Raw genomic sequence first — 9,466 nt, 5'->3', positions numbered from 1 at the left:
TCTCACTCTAGCTCAGGCTGACCTGGAATTCACTATGGAGTCTCAGGGTGGCCTTGAACTCACGATGATCCTCCTACCTCGGCCTCTCAAGTGCTGTGATTAAAGCGTGCACCACCACGCCCGGTGTATTTAGTACCTGAAATGTGGCTGGTCAGAAATGAGATGTATTAAAGGTATAAAATTCACACCAATAGCCGGGCATGGTGGGCAGAGGTAGGAGGATTGCCGTGAGTTCGAGGCCACCCTGAGACTCCATAGTGAATTCCAGGTCAGCCTGGGCTAGAGTGAGACCTTACCTCAAAAAAAAAACAAAACAAAAAAACCCAAACAAACAAACAAACAAAAATCAAGTACTAAATACTCCATGTAGACAGTGGCATTGTATTGGTAAGTATAGTTCTAATCAGATTAAACCTTAACTTTTGAATTCTGTCTTTTTATGGTTTGTTCTACAGCACATCTCAAACTGTGGGAGATACTCAGACCTAGTCCTGTTCCCTTAATATCAGTAATTTATAGTTGTTTCATGCATCAGATGATACAATGGAAAAATTATTGTAGAGCAGGAAAGAATGGCTTTTTTCTTTTTCTCAAAGCTTTCAAATGTCGAGAAATTTAAAGTATAGGACTGAGAAATTTAAAGTACAGGACTGGGCCATGTGAAAAGACTTGAGGCTGACAATGAGTCTCCAGTCTCCAGAAGCCCTCCTGGTAGCCACATAGCCATCCCTGATAGAAATCATAGCATCTTGAAAACTCACCTAAGGTCATTTTCAATAGCAGTGGTTATGAGGATCAAGGGCAGGAGTGGAGCTGTACCTTAACAAACAGCTTGAGTAGGTCAAGACTTTGTTAGCATTTCATTCTGTTTTCTTGTACACCTTACTCATGAAAAAGTTGATGTGCTCTTTTCATAGCTGAAAAGAAACTTGATGCACAATTTGGCATCTTGCTTTGCCTCAATTGTTAGTGGTTTCATTTTCTATGTTCTCATGTGGACCTCATACAGTGAATCTTTAATGACAAAATAAGTATCCATTCAATATGTGTGCCCTGGTTTTAACCATTTTCCTTTATTGTTTTCCTTCTTCTGACTATTATAGAGTATAATTTTTGTTTCAAAACAGGCACAAGAAGCATTATATTACTTTATTTTTTAATATTTATTTATTTGAGAGAGAGAAAAAGAGGCAGAGAAAGAGAGTGAATGGGTGCGTTAGGGCCTCTAGCCACCACAATGAACTCCAGACGCATGTGCCACCTTGTGCATCCGGCTTTAAGTGGGCCTTGGGGAATCAACCCTAGGCCCTTTGGCTTTGCAGGTGTTGCAGTCAGGTTCACATTGCTGGCAGCAATCACCCGACCAAGAGCAGCTTTTGGGAAAAAAGGGTTTATTTTGGCTTATAGACTTGAGGGGAAGCTCCACAATGGCAGGGGAAAATGATGGCATGAGCAGAGAGTGGACATCACTCTCTGGCCAACATCAGGTGGGCAACTGGAAGAGGAGAGTATGCCAAACACAGGCATGGGGAAACTGGTTATAATACCCATAAACCTGTCCCGACAATACACTGCCTCCAGGAGGCGTTAATTTCCAAATATCCATCAGCTGAGATACCTAGCATTCAGAACACCCAAGTTTATGGGGGCACCTGAATCAAACCACCACATTCTGCCCCTGGCCCCCATAAATTGATATCCATATGTGATATAAAATTCAATGCATTCAGTCCAACTTTAAAGTCCCCATAGTTTTTAATCAATCCCAACAATGTTCAAACATCCCCATATCCAAGGTCTTTTAACAGAGACATAATACCAAAAAAATCCCCCCAAAACCCATAATGGCACAGAATAAACACTCATACTGCAAAAGATGGCACTGAGCATAGCACAGAAATACTCAAGCAATACAAAATTTAAACAGGGCAAACACCAAACTCTCTAGCTCAAAGTCCAACAACTCTAGTCAGTGACAAGTCTCCAAATCTGACAATTCTAATTAGTAACACATCTCTGGAGTTCCAATTCCATCCCTCCAGCTAGGCTAGTCACAGTCCTGGAAAACTTCATCTTTGACAGTCATCTCGTGGTCCCAGCATCTCACTGGGTTTCCACTGCAATCCATGGTTCATCCTCATGGCTCCATGGGGTCTCCAAGCAGGCATCCAGCAAAACTGGTTCACATTGCTCATGGCCATTTCCAAACCACAAGATCATGTTGCAAATTCAATGATTCTTTCCTGCATTTCTTATACTCCATAATACCAGGTGGGGTGCCAATTTTTAATCCAGGGGTTAATAAAGCAGACTTTGAAGAACAGGACACTCTTTGAGCACTCAGATCCCTTCAAAAGAGTCTACATTCTTCCTGTTGCCCCAGTGCAGGTCAGCTGGCCCAGTCTCAAAGTTATAATCTCTCATACAATTGCAGCTGAACAGGCAGAAGTTTCACCCCAAAGCAGCTTTTGGGGAAAAAAAGGTTTATTTTGGCTTACAGACTCGCTCCATGATGGCAGGAGAATATGATGGCATGAGCAGAGGGTGAACATCATCCCCTGGCCAACATAAGGCTGACAATAGCAACAGAAGAGTGTGCCAAACACTGCATGGGGAAGCTGGCTATAACACCCATAAGCCCGCCCCCAACAATACACTCCCTTCAGGAGGTATGAATTCCCAAATCTCCATCAGCTGGGAACCTAGCATTCAGAACACCTAAGTTTATGGGTGATACCTGAATCAAACCACTACAGCAGGCAAGCACCTTAAGTGCTGAGCCATCTCCCCAGCCCTACTTTTTTTTAAATCAAACTAAACTTGAATTGAAATGTCCATGTCAAGAGCTAGCAAGACACTCAATGACAAACATTAGTGGGGGGCTTGTCCTGGTGTATATGTGACATAGTGTCTGGAAAATGCTTGGTTTGAGAATTAGGACTTTGATTTTAAGCAATGTATATCTAGTAGGGCTGGCCTAAACTACAAAGGAAATGTACCAGCCAATCATGGTGGTGCACATCTTTAATCCCAGCACTTGAGAGGCAGAGGTAGGAGAATCGCTATTAGTTTGAGGCCAGCATAGAACTACAGAGTGAATTCTAGGTCATCCTGGGCTAGAATGAGACAGTGCATCAAAACAAATGAAAAAAATATGGAGGTCTTGGGATTTGTTCGATTTAGTAATCTCACATAATTGAGAACCTGTTTCTTCCTACTTCTCTGCTTTACACAGGTAGCCTCCCCTTGGTCTCAAGATGGTTGTCAAGTAGTGCTATATGCTTTCTGTGTTCAGAAATGGGAAGGAGGGAGAAAGAGGGGAGGAGAGATGAAGAAAGCCACTTCCAAACTGGGTGTGGTGGCACATGCATTTAATCCCAGCACTCGGGATGCAGAGGTAGGAGGATCGCCTTGAGCTCAAGGCCATCTTGAGAATACATAGTGAATTCCAGGTCAGCCTGGGCTAGAGTGAGACCCTACCCCAAAAACCTAAAAACCACTTCCACAAGTTTCAAGCCCCTAGGAAATATCTTCTTTCCTACTGGCCTAAATATTTCATCATGTGTCAATACTTGAACTAAGAGCCATGTCCAGCAGTGAGAATTAAGGTCATTAGTTTTCCGGTTGACCCAGATACCTTTTCATTGTTAAGGACAAACAACCCGACCAGAAGAAGTCCATAGAAGGAAAGGGCTCATCTCCCCCTACAGTTTTCTTTTATTATTAATTTTTTTCCGTTTATTTTGTGAGCAACAGAGAGAGAAAGAGGCAGATAGATAGAGAGAGAATGGGCGTGCCAGGGCCTCCAGCCACTGCAAACGAACTCCAGATGCGTGCGCCCCCTTGTGCATCTGGCTAACATGGGTCCTGGAGAATTGAGCCTTGAACCGGGGTCCTTAGGCTTCATAGGCAAGTGCTTAACCACTAAGCCATCTCTCCAGCCCTCCCCCTACAGTTTTGAAGGGAAGCCCTGCTACAGTAAGAAAAACACTGCACAAGCAGAAAGCTGGCCTACATCATCACATTTCAGTACGGTGACAGTAGAGAGAGTGGGCCAGGCTAGCTCTGGCAAGGGTTGCTCGCCTATAGAACTCCAAGGCTTGTTCCCAGCAACATAACTCCTGCAAGGCTCTAGATTCCAAAGACTTCACCAGCTGCAGATTAAGTATGAGGCTTAGTCATATTCACATGAGATTATGGGAATACTCTACGGTCAAACTACCACACTCATATATATCTTTATTACAACTAAACTGGGCATTTTTCTCCCTAAAGCACATATAATCCATGGAGAAGTGAACAAAGGTTCCAATAGTTACCAATAGAAGACACAATGAATGATAGAGATTACCAACATGTCTCATATATCTTCTAATTTCTGTTTTCAGCCCTTGAAACCAAAACATTGCCACACAAAAAAGAGCTTATGAAACTTGCAAGTCACAGGATCTCATAGCCCACAGCCCAGGCTGTGCTGTCTTTTAGTTTGGGTAAGACAAGCCACTCTTTTATTTTGCACCTCCCAGAATAGCATAAAACAAAAAATTTTGCTCCTCAATAAGTTATCCTATCACACCATTCCTGTAGTTAAAATATTTGAGAAGAGAAAGACTACTATTGTAGTTACCTTCTCATTGCTGGCACAAAGCACCCAACCAAAATACGATGATTGGAGGAAAGTTATTTATTTGGCCTTACAGTCTCTAGGGGAAGCTTCATGATGGCAGAGACTTTACATCACCTCTGCTGCAGGTGGAAACAGTAGCAAGAGAACAAGCTGAATTATAGCAAAGGGAAACAGGCTATAACATCCCTAAGCAGGCCACCAACAGCATACCTCCTCCAGCAAGGCTTCACCTCCACAGTTGCCATTGGCTGGGGACCAAATATTCAAAACACATGAGTTTATGGGGGCACCTAAATAAAACCACCACAGCTATTAAGGCTGAAGATCCTTCCTAGTTAGATAAAAGGGTTAAGCATGAATGGACTTCAAGATTTCAACAATCCAAATTCCTTTGTTAAGAAAATTTAGAGTCTAAGCTAGGCATGGGGACCACATCCCCATAAACCCAGCACTCAGGAGTTTGAGACTGGAAGCTTTTTAGTTCAAGGCCAACCTGGGCCACATAGAAAGACCCTGTCTTGAAGAAAATCAGAATCAGGAATGGTGGTGCACACATATAATCTTAGCATTCAGTAGACCACAGCAAGAGGATCCAAGTTCAAGGCTTTTGGGGGGCAACTTGGTAATACCTTGTTTTATCAAGGCTTTTTTTGGGGTGTCAAAATAAAAATAAAAAAGGGCTGGGGATATAGTTCAGTAGTACATATGTTGCTTGCCCAGGACATGCAAAGTTCTGGGTTCAATCCCAAGCACTGCAAAAAAAAAAAAAAAAAAAAAATTCTAGAATCTAGACCCATAGAAGGAAAAAGCTGCTGGCTTCCCATCATGCACATATTTGATTCAAGATTTCAATTTAGTACAATGTTATTAATTAATTCTATCATTAATTCATTTTCAAGATCTCACTTGCCATTCTTCTTTATGAATGTGTGTGTATGTATGTCCATGTGTGTGGGTGCATGTATGCATGTGCATGTGCTTATGAATGCACATAAGAGGACAGAGGACAACCTCAGGGGTCATCTTCAGGAATGCCATACACCTCCTTATAGACAGGATCTCTCACTGGCCTGGAACTTATCAATCACTGTAAATTGGCCAGTGAGCTCCAGGGATCCCCTAAGTCTCCACTTTTCCAGTGCTGGAATTGCAGGTGTGTGCCACCACATCTGGCATTGTTTTTTTTTTTTTTTTCTTTTACTTTCTCCCCTCCTTCCACCACCCCACCACCACACCTGCCATTTAAAAACTAATTTATTTGGGCTGGAGAGATGGCTTAGCGGTTAAGTGCTTGCCTGTGAAGCCTAAGGACCCCGGTTCAAGGCTCGGTTCCCCAGGTCCCACGTTAGCCAGATGCACAAGGGGACGCACGCGTCTGGAGTTCGTTTGCAGAGGCCAGAAGCTCTGGCGCGCCCATTCTCTCTCTCTCCCTCTATCTGTCTTTCTCTCTGTGTCTGTCGCTCTCAAATAAATAAATAAAACATTAAAAAAATTTTTAAAAAAACTAATTTATTTGAGAGGGGGGAGAGGCAGATAGAATGGGTATGCCAGGGCCTTTAGCAACTGCAAACAAACTCCAGATACATGCTCCACTTTGTGCATCTGGCTTACGTGGGTAAGGGGGTATTGAACCTGGGGCCATAAGCTTTGTAAGCAAGCGCATTAACCAGTAAACCATCTCTCCAGCCCCACTTGCCATTTTTCTAACGTAGGTTATTGGGATCAAACTGTGGCCCTCATTTTTGTGTGTGTGTGTGTATGAAGGAAATACTTTGCCAACTGACCCAGTCTTCACTTCCTACTCTTAAAATTGAAAGACAAGCTGGAGAATCTTGAAAGCATCAAGATGCCCTTCAATAGGTGAATTGATAAGCAAACTGTGGTATATCAATGCAGTAGAAATTCCATCCCTGAGCCTTGGCAAGAACTGAACTATCAAGCCACAAAAAGATACAGAGGAGACTTTTGTAATACAATTTTTTGTTTTGTGTGTGCATATGTGGTGTGTTGTGTTGTGTGTGTGGTGTATCCACATGTATGTTCTGATGCATATGTCCCTTGTACATGTCTGTGGAAGCCATAAAATATCAAGTGTCCCTATTCTGTTGTTTATTAGCTTGTTTCCTTGAGAAGTCTTCAAGTAGCACATGTGCCGAATGTTTTTGCAGTGGCTAGAGGCCCTGGTGTTCCTTCTCATTCTCTCTCTCTAGTTGTCTCTCTCTCTCTCAAATAAATAAATATGTAAATAAAACACTTTAAAAGATGTCAGTTGAGAGTGAAGAGGAGGAAAGGGCGAGCAGGCTTTCATATTTCAGGGAAGTGATGCTGGAAGTATTCTGTACTAAATCCACCAACTAGATGATGAGATAATCAGGGTTCTTTTTTCTCACCAATATCATGCTACTTTAAATTTTGGGTTTGGTTTGTATCATATTATGATTTCACAAGTGCCCATTATTGCATGAAATCTTCAAAAAAGCCTCCATTACCCTTGTTCCCCACTTAGAGATGCTGAGAAGGAATGTAATTTGAAGTAGGTTTAAATTTTATTGGTCTTTATTTATTTGATAAATATCTGTTGCAAATTTAAATCATGACTGGTACTTCTATTTGACACTAAATCTAGTGTGGAAGATGTGTATCAAGGCATTTCTCAATGTTTGGAGGGCTAAAGTGGGAAGCTACGTAGTGGTGGGAATGGTTGGACTTCCCAGCCAGGGAAGACTTCCCTTGGTATTTGAGTGACTACCTGAGATCTGAGGCACTTGCTAGGAGGAATAGGGAGTTGGGTTAGATGGTGGTTCTCACACTAGGAACAGACATGTCAGAATCACCTGGACAGCTTATATAGTAAACTATTTTTGCATAACAAATAATCCCAAACTTAAGCAGCTCAAAACAACAAACATTTATTAGAATAAATAGTGAGAATTTCCGAGGCCCAAGAGTCCAGAGGTTACTAGCTAAGTGGTTTTAACAGATGGTCTTTTAGAGGTTAAAGTGAGATCTGAATTAAGGCATTGACCAAGGCTATGCCATCACTAGGCTGCACAGTAGAAAGATCTGCTTCCAAGGTGAGGTATGGGAGAAAGGGTTTAGGGAGCACTAGTATGATACGTTTATTATAATTCATGAACCAATATTTATATAATTATTACATAAACATGGCCCAAACTCTAGAATGCCCTAGTCCTTAATATCTCTTTTTCTCTTCTAGACTTCCATCCATGAGAGCATAATGCATTTATTACCATGTATTTCAGTGGCCTTCCCTTGTGTGACATTTGCTCATATTTTCCTTGTTTTTATTCAACTTGATAGTTGTGAGTCATATTAGTCAAGTATTCTGTGGGACTTCATAGTTTCCTAAACCTGAGTGTGACCTCATCACTTCTGGCCAGAATCTGTTAGAAGATAGTACTAAGCCTAGTCCACGCTCAGGGCGAGGGTATTAAGCTCCCTCTCTTAAAAACAAAAAAACACAAAAACAAAAAACCTATTTATTTGAGGGAGGTGGGGAGAGAGGAAGAGGCAGATAGGAAAAGAGAGAGAGAATGGGTACACCAGGGCCTCTAGCCACTGCAAATGAACTCCAGAGGCACGTGCAAACTTGTGTATCTGGCTTACGTGAGTACTGGGGAATGAAACCCTTGTCCTTAGGCTTCGCAGGCAAGTGCCTTAACCACTAAACCATATCTGTAGCCCTAAGCTCCATCTCTTGAAGGCAGGAATATCAAAGAATTTGTGTCCATGTCTTTACACCTTCCAATGCTTGCTGAAACACAGAGCCCTGGGCCCCACCCCCAGACTGTTGGATTCAGTAGGACTGCAGCAAGGTTTACGAGCTTCCAGATGCTGTTGTTGCTTCTGGTCCAGGGATTTCACTTCAAGAACCACAGGAAGGCCTGTATAAGGCCTTGTTGTATGTAAGGAATTTGAAAAAAAAAATCAAGATGTTTTTCTTTCAAGAGATCCAATGATAACCACAACTGAAACCACTGTTAGTTTCTGGTCTTTGTGAGTATCATGTACAAAAGTGATGAATGCCTTATGTCTATTCAGATCTGATTTTATTTGATTGTCATAAACATCAGGGAGAGAAATATTCAATCTCTATCTGACATTAAAATAACTGGGACACAGAAAGACTAAGAGATTTGCCTTAGATCACACAGCTAGTTAATGACAGAACCAAGTTTAGGGCTAGGTTATTTGAGCCCTGTGCCAACCCAGTTTCCATTATACAGGGCTCTTTCATATTGTTCTACCTTTTAGGACTGTGCCACCTTTTGAAGCAAGGAAATGCATGTATAAACATAATGCAGGCATAAAACCTAAATTGCCACACACTAGTAATCTCAGTGATAAATCCAGTCCCATCAGACCAAATGAGTGGTTTCTAGTTGCCTTTTTACATATCCTTAGCAAGTAGTCTACTTTTTTAAGCTCGTGTTTATACATTATTGAAAATTAAATGAATGAAGCCTGGTGTGGTGGCGCACACCTTTGATCTCAGCACTCGGGAGGCAGAGGTGGGAGGATTGCCATGCGTTCAAGGCCACCCTGAGACTACATAGTTAAGATTCAGGTCAGCCTGAGCTACACTGAGACCCTACCTCAAAAAAAAAAAAGTGAGTCATGGTGGAAATGGGGAAATGGTTAAAGCAAGCAATATTCACATATGTATTAGGAAATAATGATTTTCATAATACTGAGCCTGAATTCAAGTTGACCCTTATGTATAGAACACCTAATAGTATAAGCATAGACTTCTGTCCAAAAGTGGTGGTAGTGGTGATGAAACTGAGTCAGGGTATTACAATGGTAAGGAGGGTGTGA

The sequence above is a fragment of the Jaculus jaculus genome, chromosome X (assembly GCF_020740685.1).
Source record: "Jaculus jaculus isolate mJacJac1 chromosome X, mJacJac1.mat.Y.cur, whole genome shotgun sequence".
Classification (NCBI taxonomy): domain Eukaryota; kingdom Metazoa; phylum Chordata; class Mammalia; order Rodentia; family Dipodidae; genus Jaculus; species Jaculus jaculus.
Note: the sequence above shows the minus strand (reverse complement) of the source record.